This window comes from Ranitomeya variabilis, chromosome 2 (assembly GCF_051348905.1).
Source record: "Ranitomeya variabilis isolate aRanVar5 chromosome 2, aRanVar5.hap1, whole genome shotgun sequence".
Taxonomy (NCBI): domain Eukaryota; kingdom Metazoa; phylum Chordata; class Amphibia; order Anura; family Dendrobatidae; genus Ranitomeya; species Ranitomeya variabilis.
Window position 1 is genome coordinate 375312761 of NC_135233.1, and position 12161 is coordinate 375324921.

The 12161-nt window shown below is 41.4% G+C and overlaps 1 long non-coding RNA gene across 1 annotated transcript; it reads left to right on the forward strand.

The window, feature by feature from the left end:
- The first annotated feature begins 1208 nt into the window (after nt 1-1208).
- Nucleotides 1209-5000, forward strand: LOC143809466 (uncharacterized). The gene is made up of 4 exons (XR_013222286.1): nt 1209-1366; nt 2880-2903; nt 3740-3828; nt 4686-5000. It is a non-coding gene; the product is annotated as an uncharacterized LOC143809466 (long non-coding RNA).
- Nucleotides 5001-12161: the final 7161 nt, after the last annotated feature.

Genomic DNA, 12161 nt, shown 5'->3' on the forward strand with positions numbered 1-12161 from the left:
GAAAGACAGTGTCTTAGCAAGAGAGGGTCAGTTGTTCTGTAGCAAAAAAGTGGCTTAACAGGGACATGTTCTGATGAAATTTGGCAAAAATGTCACATATACAAGCGTAGAGCGTGCACCCTACCTAAAAATGTAGACTTGGTTAAACCTAAACCCACTGATCATGTAGAAAAATAGCATTGCACAATGAGTCATTGAACCTCTCCTGCTGAGCCACTGTCCCTCCCCTAATGAGCCACTGTCCCTCCCCTGCTGAGCCACTGTACCTCCCCTGCTGAGGAAATGTCTCTTCTATGCTGAGCAAGTGTCATTCTCCTTCTGAGCCACTTTCCGTATACTGCTGAGCCACTTTCCCTCCCCTGCAGAGCCACTGTTCCTCCTCTGCAGAGCCACCTTCCCTCCCCTGCTGAGCCACTTTCCCTCCTCTGCTGAGCCACTTTCCCTCCCCTGCTGAGCCACTTTCCCTATACTGCTGAGCCACTTTCCCTCCCCTGCAGGGCCACTGTTCCTCCTCTGCAGAGCCACCTTCCCTCCCCTGCTGAGCCACTTTCCCTCCTCTGCTGAGCCACTTTCCCTCCCCTGCTGAGCCACTTTCCCTCCTCTGCTGAGCCACTTTCCCTCCTCTGCTGAGCCACTTTCCCTCCCCTGCTGAGCAGCTTTCCCTACCCTGCTGAGCCCTGATAAACCAAACTTGTAATATGGAGCTACTGCAATTTCATAAATGAATAGCTATCCTCAGAGCAAGCTGGTTCTGAAATTACAGATCTTTAAGGTTTGTATTCGCTGTGTCAGCATTTTTTGACCTTACAGTAATTTTACTATTTTCCCTTCACATTTTTTTTCCTTTACTAGAAAGTAAAAATAAAGCTGTTTCTGTTTACTTTATAGTAATCCCAATAGTGTATGATTTCTCATCCTGCTATAAGGTATGGAAAATCACATGCTCTAATTATATCAAATGCTGCTATTAGGGAGTATCACTGATACCTAAACAATACCAATTATATCTGGCACGCTGACACTTGGAGATGGGCTAATGACGAAAAACCATGCAGGAATGTGTGGTGATGACAGGATGGGGGACAGGTGACTGTCAGGAATGTCATGTTGCCTTATCCCATGTCTATGTCATGTCATGTCAAGGCTGGGAAACAGCAGCTAATATTAAATCAGAATCAGCCGGGGATGGAAGATGAGAAACCTGTTTCTACCTGATCCCAGGAGAGGAGGGACCGATATCCCCGAGGCTGATGGCTTTATAAACTCTTGTAAAATGTTATTAACAAACAAACAACACTGGACGTCACCAGCTTCAAAATGACTTTCTACCTCCCCATAGCTCTTCTGATCTGTCTCCAGCTCACAGGTAGGTCCTCGGCACTGCGGAACTAGAGACTGGACGTAGCAGAGCTCAGCGTAGTAGAAAGAGGTTTGTCAAGTGTCTCAAAATAGACTTTTCAGATTAGCAAAGTTTATTTACAACATATATATATATATATATATATATATATATATAGATATTAGACAGATAATAGATAGATAGATAGATAGATAGATAGATAGATAGATAAATAGATAACAGATAGATAATAGATAGATAGATAGATAGATAGATAGATAGATAGATAATAGATAGATAATAGATAATATATTGATAATAGATAGATAATAGATATATAATAGATAGATAGATAATAGATAGATAGATAGATAGATAGATAATAGATATATAGATAATAGATAGATAGATAGATAGATAGATAGATAATATATAGACAATAGAGAGATAGATAATATATAGATAGATAATAGATAAATAGATAATATATAGATAAACAATAGATAGATAGATGATAGATAATAGATAGATAGATGATAGATAGATAGATAATATATAGATAAAAATAGATAATAGATAGATAATAGATGATAGATAGATAATAGATAGATAGATAGATAGATAGATAATAGATAGATAGATGATAGATAGATAATAGTTAGATAGATAATAGATAGATAGATAGATAATAGATAGATGATAGATAAATAGATAATAGATAGATAATAGATAGATGATAGATAATAGATGATAGATAATAGATAGATAGAAAGATAGATAGATAGACAGATAGATAATAGATAGATAGATAATAGATAGATGATAGATAGATAGATAGATAGATAGATAGATAGATAATAGATAGAAAGATAGATAGATAGATAGATCGTAAACCTTTAGTCTTCCCGCTTTTCCCCCACTTGCCCATGTCACTTCTGTCCATAGATGAAAGCAGTGCTGTTTCTGATTTATAATATTGTCTGACCCTTGACACTTACTGTGTGTATTTCTGATTCCTGAAGACTTAGATTAAGGCTATGTTCACATGTTGACTTTTTGCTGCATTTTTTTTATGAAAAATTAAAAGCTGTTTTTCATAATTCCAGTAAAAGCCATGAGATTTCACAAGGCTCACGTGCACATTTTTTTCCTGACTGAATTAGAAAGCTGCTGCTTTTTTAAATCTGTCATCTCTTTCTCTGTTTTCACAGCGTTTTTTCACCATAGAAAGTAATGAGGAAATGCAAACATTTGGATAACACAGACCCTGCTTTTTTGCTGAGTTTTTGCTGCATTTTTGGTGAATAAAACTTACTTTATTAAGCATGGACTGTAGACAAATGACATTAAACTTGCACCAAAAAATCCAGCAAACCTCCTTTTTGTAAGCAACTTCTTTACTGCCAAGAGAGCAAATTTTGCCTGCAGAAAAAACGGAACGTGTGAACATAGTCTTAAGGATAACTGCCTGTTGAGGGGTTTTCTACAGACATGTGTGACGGATATCAATCATTTCTAATACTCTTCTTTTACATTGCAGGAGGATGGTGCCAGTGCGGAGTTGGTAAGAAGAGCTTGTGCTGATGTATATACTGTATATATATATATATTAACCAGAGAATGAGAATTATCACTATGAGTGTTATAAAGACATTAACTCCAGAGTTTGGTTCGAGTTTGTGAGGACATTAACATGTATATATGAGTGATATGTAGACTGAACCATAACTATATGTCTGCAGTAAGGTGGAATACAATATTATTGTGTAACTAAAAATATTAGATCGATAGACAGATCATAAATAATAGATAGATGATAGATAGATAACAGATAGATAATAAATAGATGATAGATACATAATAGATAGATAATAGATAATAGATAGATAATAGATAGATGACAGATAATTGATAGATAGATAGATAGATAGATAGATAGATAATAGATGATAGATAATGATAGATAAATAGATAGATAGATAATAGATAGATAATAGATAGATTGATAATAGATAGATAGACAGAGAGAGATATAATAGATAGATAGATGGATAGATAGATAATAGATAGATAGATAGATAGATAGATAGATAGATAGATAGACAATAGATAGATAGATAATAGATAGATAATAGATAGATAATAGATAGATAGATAATAGATAGATAGATAATAGATAGATAGATAATAGATAGATTGATAATAGATAGATAGACAGAGAGAGATATAATAGATAGAAAGATAGATAGATAGATAGATAGATAATAGATAGATAATAGATAGATAGATAGATAGATAGATAGATAATAGATAGATAGATAGATAGATAGATAGATAGACAATAGATAGATAGATAATAGATAGCTATTACTAGTGACATGCACTCTTTCTCTTCCTCAGGCAATAATGCCCCCTGTCCCTGGCAGATCGCTGTCATAGTCTTGCTCAGTATCGTTCTGTTCCTGGTTTTGGTCAGCTTTGTAGTCATGGTGAGTAAATGATTTGGGGTGTGAAGTGTAACGTGGCGTGGGGCAGTAGTCATGGGTGAGGTACTCGTCTCTTACACCCCGGAACATTATATGAAGATGGGGTCCTGGCTGGGTGTGTGGATTCGTCTATGGGGGCGCTACGCCCCTGCAGGCCGCATGATGCCGGTGACTTTGGCTGGCCAGGACCGGATGTTGAACAGCTCAATGAGGGAGACCACCAGCCAATAACAAACAGTCTTTTACTAAACATCAACTTGGGACTATGTACAATAGATGGCGGGTGCATCACTTCACGAATGTTTCCTATAACACATGGAGCATCTTCAACATCTTCTCATACACCTCTCCTGGTCTCACGTTCCCTGTTCCATCCTGGCCCCTTACCTCTCTGAGTTATGAACTCTGGACCCTACTTCCTAGGTGTCCTCTCTCCAGTGCATCGCTGTGTCCTTCGGTCACTTCTCTCTTTCCCACTCCCTCTATACTCAGGAACCTGCTATCCACTGCCTCTGTCTCCCCGCACATCAGGGACACCTGGGGACGTCATACGATTATGCTCGCTAATCAAACCATTGGTCGGCTAGTACTGCACAATGGGCCCTATCTAACTTCCTGTCCCTAAACTCTGTTCCTTCACCTTCTCCCCTCCCACTCTGGACTAGTCCCAAATATTAACCCTATCTCTTCCCACTGTCAGGGATAGCAAATGTCACAATACACATTAGAATACACTGCAACAATGCATGTGTCTTCAAGGAGGAACATGGCAGAATGTCCATCTCCTCACACGTCTGCTCTTACCTTTGCTCTTTATGTGATGCACTCACTGATCACTTTTTTCATCCATACTTTCTAAGGTTGTATGTGGGTCGAAGAGAAGTTGCAAGGAGCAGCAACAGAGCAGCGGGGACGTCTACCTGCAGAACATGGGCTGCCGGAGCCACCAACAGTGATCCCAGCATATCATCCTACTGAAGTGGCCTACAGAAATGAAGACGGCCGTCTCGCTACTCATCCACTATCATTATCTATTTGCCGGGGTCTCACCGTTCTCATATCTTCAGTCTCCTCCATGTGAAGTTTACATAAAGTATTTATATTGATGCTGCTGAATCTTTAAACCATTGTATTATTTCCATGATTTCTTCAATTAAACGTTTAATCTCAAGAAAGACTCTTTTTTTCTCGGCCATATTTGTTGATCTATTTACTTGATTGTGAGTACGATGTAATACCACATTTGGCCACGGATGAGAGTGGCGCTATTTGTAGAAGCAGGTATCTTGTTGCTATCATATATGATATATTAGGGTCAAAGACTACTAAGCTATCAGCGCAATTCTGTAAATTATTACATGTTTATGTGATTTTATCCTCAGTAGGTGCAGAAATCTTCTAATAAAGTTCAGCTGTAAGCTGAAATAAACACTGGTATTCCAGGGTCTTGTGTCTGCGCAGATTTCATAGTATGGATAAAGCTGTATCCACTAAAAATCTAAATATTATGGCGTGTAGTAAATAAATGTATTCTCTGTGAAATAGCCAAAGCAGAGCCTCTTTACATAATAATAATAATAATTGTATTTATATAGCGCCAACATATTCCGCAGCGCTTACATTGCTCCTCTGTTACTCCTGGAAATAACTGTTACTATTACCTAACAGGAAGTGTCATTACTACCAAATCAGTTCTGTCAGCGGGGACCTCTATAGTATTACTCAGGAGACAGAGGCTTCAGGAAGATTAGGTGGATCAAGGCCTTCCAGGAGCATTACCACTCAGTGCATCTCAAGGAATGTTCAAATTTCCCTGTAACTGGGGCTAATTTACCAGTTACAGGGGAAATGAGAAAAAATAAAAATGCATGGATATGTTAAATGGCCACCCCTAAATATCTATTAAGACCTTATGGGAGCACAATGTACAAGATAAATGAAAGAAAAGATGAGTAAATAAAAATTACACATATATAATTTAAAAAAGCAAAAATTAAAAAAATAAATAAACAGAAAATATATATACACTTCCAGTTTAAATTACTGCTTCTAGACAAAAAAATATATACACATATACCGTTGTGCTCAAAAGTTTACATATCCCGGCAGAATTTTGGCTTTCTTGGCCTTTTTTCAGAGAATATGAATGATAACACCAAAACTTTTCCTCCACTCATGGTTAGTGGTTGGGTGAAGCCATTTATTGTCTAACTACTGTGTTTTCTCTTTTTAAATCATAATGACAACCCAAAACATCCAAATGACCCTGATCAAAAGTTCACATACCCTGGTGATTTTGGCCTGATAACATGCAAAGAAGTTGACACAAATGGGTTTGAATGGCTACTAAAGGTGGTAACATCCTCACTTGTGACCTGTTTGCTTGTAATCAGTGCATGTGCATAAAAGCTGAGTGAGTTTCTGGGATCCAGACAGACTCTTGCATCTTTCATCCAGCCACTGACGTTTCTGGATTGTGAGTTATGGGGAAAGCAAAAGAATTGTCAACGGATCTACGGGAAAAGGTAGTTGAACTGTACAAAACAGGAAATGGATACAAAAAGATATCCAAGTAATTGATAATGCCAGTCAACAGCGTTCAAACTGTGATTAACAAATAGAAAATCAGGAGCTCTGTAAAAACAAAACCACAGTTAGGTAGATCAACAAAAATGTCGTCCACAACTGCCAGGAAAATTGGTTGGGATGCAAAGAAAAAACCACAAATAACATCAGCTGAAATACTGGACTCTCTGAAAACTAGCGGTGTGGCTGTTTCAAAATGCACAATAAGGAGGCACTTCAAGAAAAAAAGGCTGCATGGTTGAGTCACCAGAAGAAAGCCATTACTGTGCAAATACCACAAAGTATCTAGCCAACAATACGCAAAAAAGCACAGCGACAAGCCTCAAAACTTCTGGAACTAGGTAATTTGGAGTGATGAGACTAAAATTGAACTTTTTGGCCACAACCATAAATGTTACAATTGGAGAGCGGTCAACAAGGCCTATGATGAAAGGAAAACCATTCCTACTGTAAAGCACAGAGGTGGATCGCTGATATTTTGGGGATGTGTGAGCTACAAAGGTACAGGAAACTTGGTCAAAGGTGAAGCAAAAATGAATACAACACGTTACCTGCAAATACTGGTGGCAAATTTGCATTCATCTGCTCAGAAGCTGCGCATGGGATGTACTTGGACGTTCCAACATGACAACGATCCAAAACACAAGGCCACATTGGCTACAGCAGAACAAAGTGAAGGTTCTGGAGTGGCCATCTCAGTCCCCTGACCTCAATATCATTGAGCCACTTTGGGGAGATCTCAAGAGCGCAGTTCATGCTAGACAGCCCAGGAATTTACAGGAACTGGAGGCTTTTTGCCAAGAAGAGTGGGCAGCTTTACCATCTGAGAAAATAAAGAACCTCATCCACAACTACCACAAAAGACTTCAAGCTGTCATTTGTTGTGAAATTGGATTTTGGGCTCCCCCGGTGGCCACTGGTGGAATTGAACTTGTGTGCATCATCCCCTCTGTTCACCTGTTCCCATCAGGATGTGGGAGTCGCTATTTAACCTTGCTCCTCTGTCACTTCCATGCCGGTCAACATTGTAATCAGAAGCCTTTCTGTGCATGTTCCTGCTACCAGACAACTTCCAGCTAAGTCGGACTTTTGTCCTTGTTTGTTTTTTGCATTTTGTTCCAGTTCACAGCTGCAGTTTCGTTTCTGTGTCTGGAAAGCTCTTGTGATCTGAAATTGCCACTCTGATGTTATGAGTTAATACTAGAGTCTTAAAGTAATTTCAGGATGGTGTATTGATAAGGTTTTCAGCTGACCATGAAAGTACCCTTTCTGTCTTCCTGCTATCTAGTAAGCGGACCTCGATTTTGCTAAACCTATTTTCATACTACGTTTGTCATTTTCATCTTAAATCACCGCCAATATATGTGGGGGCCTCTGTCTGCCTTTCGGGGAAATTTCTCTAGAGGTGAGCCAGGACTATATTTTCCTCTGCCAGGATTAGTTAGTCCTCCGGCCGGCGCTGGGCGTCTAGGGATAAAACGCAGGCTACGCTACCCGGCTACTGTTAGTTGTGCGGCAGGTTTAGTTCATGGTCAGTTTAAGTTTCCATCCTTCCAAGAGCTAGTTCCTATGTATGCTGGGCTATGTTCTCTTGCCATTGAGAACCATAACAGTTTGACCGGCCCACAAAGGGTTAAATTAATTGGCAGAGAAAGGAGAGAAAAAATAAGTCTGCTGAAATTTTTTTTTTTTTTTTTCCTTCAGTTCTGAGTGTGCTTTCAATTGAATCACTTGCAAGTCTGCCTATATTGCAGCCTTCCTCTCTCTCTCTCCTTCTAATCCTGGAATGGCTCTGTGTTCACCTGTTTAAAATGGATATTCAGAGTTTAGCTGCAGGTTTGAATAATCTCACCACGAAAGTTCAAAATTTACAAGATTTTGTTGTTCATGTTCCTATATCTGAACCTAGAATTCCTTTGCCTGAATTTTTCTCGGGGAATAGATCTTGCTTTCAAAATTTCAAAAATAATTGCAAGTTGTTTTTGTCCCTGAAATCTCGCTCTGCTGGAGATCCTGCTCAGCAGGTCAGGATTGTGATTTCCTTGCTCCGGGGCGACCCTCAAGATTGGGCTTTTGCATTGGCTCCAGGGGATCCTGCGTTGCTCAATGTGGATGCGTTTTTTCTGGCCTTGGGGTTGCTTTATGAGGAACCTCATTTAGAGCTTCAGGCGGAAAAAGCCTTGATGTCCCTATCTCAGGGGCAAGATGAAGTTGAAATATACTGCCAAAAATTCCGTAAATGGTCTGTGCTTACTCAGTGGAATGAGTGCGCCCTGGCGGCGAATTTCAGAGAGGGTCTCTCTGATGCCGTTAAGGATGTTATGGTGGGGTTCCCTGTGCCTGCGGGTCTGAATGAGTCCATGACAATGGCTATCCAGATCGATAGACGTCTGCGGGAGCGCAAACCTGTGCACCATTTGGCGGTGTCTACTGAGAAGACGCCAGAGAATATGCAATGTGATAGAATTCTGTCCAGAAGCGAACGGCAGAATTTTAGACGAAAAAATGGGTTGTGCTTTTATTGTGGTGATTCAACTCATGTTATATCAGCATGCTCTAAGCGTACTAAGAAGCTTGATAAGTCAGTTTCAATTGGCACTTTTCAGTCTAAGTTTATTCTATCTGTGACCCTGATTTGTTCTTTATCATCTATTACCGCGGATGCCTATGTCGACTCTGGCGCCGCTTTGAGTCTTATGGATTGGTCCTTTGCCAAACGCTGTGGGTATGATTTAGAGCCTCTTGAAACTCCTATACCTCTGAAGGGGATTGACTCCACCCCATTGGCTAGTAATAAACCACAATACTGGACACAAGTAACTATGCTAATTAATCCGGATCATCAGGAGATTATTCGCTTTCTTGTGCTGTATAATCTACATGATGTGTTGGTGCTTGGATTGCCATGGCTGCAATCTCATAACCCAGTCCTCGACTGGAACGCTATGTCTGTGTTAAGCTGGGGATGTAAGGGGATGCATGGGGACGTACCTTTGGTTTCCATTTCGTCATCTATTCCCTCTGAGATTCCTGAATTCTTGTCTGACTATCGTGACGTTTTTGAAGAACCTAAGCTTGGTTCATTACCTCCGCACCGGGAGTGCGATTGTGCCATAGATTTGATTCCGGGTAGTAAATACCCTAAGGGTCGTTTATTTAATCTGTCTGTGCCTGAACATGCTGCTATGCGAGAATATATAAAGGAGTCCTTGGAAAAGGGACATATTCGTCCTTCGTCATCTCCCTTAGGAGCCGGTTTTTTCTTTGTGTCTAAGAAAGATGGCTCTTTGAGGCCGTGTATTGATTATCGGCTTTTGAATAAAATCACGGTTAAATATCAATATCCGTTGCCACTGCTGACTGATTTGTTTGCTCGCATAAAGGGGGCCAAGTGGTTCTCTAAGATAGATCTCCGTGGGGCGTATAATTTGGTGCGAATTAAGCAGGGGGATGAGTGGAAAACCGCATTTAATACGCCCGAGGGCCACTTTGAGTATTTGGTGATGCCTTTTGGCCTTTCAAATGCCCCTTCAGTCTTTCAGTCCTTTATGCATGACATTTTCCGTGATTATTTGGATAAATTTATGATCGTGTATCTGGATGATATTCTGATTTTTTCGGATGACTGGGACTCTCATGTCCAGCAGGTCAGGAGGGTTTTTCAGGTTTTGCGGTCTAATTCCTTGTGTGTGAAGGGTTCTAAGTGCGTTTTTGGGGTTCAAAAGATTTCCTTCTTGGGATACATTTTTTCCCCCTCTTCCATCGAGATGGATCCTGTCAAGGTTCGGGCTATTTGTGATTGGACGCAACCCTCTTCTCTTAAGAGTCTTCAGAAATTTTTGGGCTTTGCTAACTTTTATCGTCGATTTATTGCTGGTTTTTCTGATGTTGTTAAACCATTGACTGATTTGACTAAGAAGGGTGCTGATGTTGCTGATTGGTCCCCTGCTGCTGTGGAGGCCTTTCGGGAGCTTAAGCGCCGCTTTTCTTCCGCCCCTGTGTTGCGTCAGCCTGATGTTGCTCTTCCTTTTCAGGTTGAGGTCGACGCTTCTGAAATCGGAGCTGGGGCGGTTTTGTCGCAAAGAAGTTCCGACTGCTCCGTGATGAAACCTTGTGCTTTTTTTTCTCGTAAATTTTCGCCCGCCGAGCGGAATTATGATATTGGGAATCGGGAGCTTTTGGCCATGAAGTGGGCTTTTGAGGAGTGGCGTCATTGGCTTGAGGGGGCTAGACATCAGGTGGTGGTATTGACCGACCACAAAAATTTAATTTATCTTGAGTCCGCCAGACGCCTGAATCCTAGACAGGCGCGCTGGTCGTTGTTTTTCTCTCGGTTTAATTTTGTGGTGTCATACCTACCGGGTTCTAAGAATGTTAAGGCGGATGCCCTTTCTAGGAGTTTTGAGCCTGACTCCCCTGGTAATTCTGAACCTACAGGTATCCTTAAGGATGGAGTGATATTGTCTGCCGTTTCTCCAGACCTGCGGCGGGCCTTGCAGGATTTTCAGGCGGATAGACCTGATCGTTGCCCACCTGGTAGACTGTTTGTTCCTGATGATTGGACCAGTAAAGTCATTTCTGAGGTTCATTCTTCTGCGTTGGCAGGTCATCCTGGAATCTTTGGTACCAGGGATTTGGTGGCAAGGTCCTTCTGGTGGCCTTCCCTGTCACGAGATGTACGAGGCTTTGTGCAGTCTTGTGACGTTTGTGCTCGGGCCAAGCCTTGTTGTTCTCGGGCTAGTGGATTGTTGTTGCCCTTGCCTATCCCGAAGAGGCCTTGGACGCACATCTCGATGGATTTTATTTCGGATCTTCCTGTTTCTCAGAAGATGTCTGTCATCTGGGTGGTGTGTGACCGTTTCTCTAAGATGGTCCATTTGGTTCCCCTGCCTAAGTTGCCTTCTTCTTCCGAGTTGGTTCCTCTGTTTTTTCAAAATGTGGTTCGTTTGCATGGTATTCCGGAGAATATCGTTTCTGACAGAGGAACCCAATTCGTGTCTAGATTTTGGCGGGCATTCTGTGCTAGGATGGGCATAGATTTGTCTTTCTCGTCTGCTTTCCATCCTCAGACTAATGGCCAGACCGAGCGGACGAATCAGACTTTGGAGACATATTTGAGGTGTTTTGTGTCTGCAGATCAGGATGATTGGGTTGCTTTTTTGCCTTTAGCGGAGTTTGCCCTCAATAATCGGGCCAGCTCTGCCACCTTGGTGTCTCCTTTTTTCTGTAATTCGGGGTTTCATCCTCGATTTTCCTCCGGTCAGGTGGAATCTTCGGATTGTCCTGGAGTGGATGCTGTGGTGGAGAGGTTGCATCAGATTTGGGGGCAGGTGGTGGACAATTTGAAGTTGTCCCAGGAGAAGACTCAGCTTTTTGCCAACCGCCGGCGTCGGGTTGGTCCTCGGCTTTGTGTCGGGGACTTGGTGTGGTTGTCTTCTCGTTTTGTCCCTATGAGGGTTTCTTCTCCTAAGTTTAAGCCTCGGTTCATCGGCCCGTACAAGATATTGGAGATTCTTAACCCTGTGTCCTTCCGTTTGGACCTCCCTGCATCTTTTTCTATTCATAATGTTTTTCATCGGTCATTGCTGCGCAGGTATGAGGTACCGGTTGTGCCTTCCGTTGAGCCTCCTGCTCCGGTGTTGGTTGAGGGCGAGTTGGAGTACGTTGTGGAAAAAATCTTGGACTCCCGTGTTTCCAGACGGAAACTCCAGTATCTGGTCAAATGGAAGGGATACGGTCAGGAGGATAAT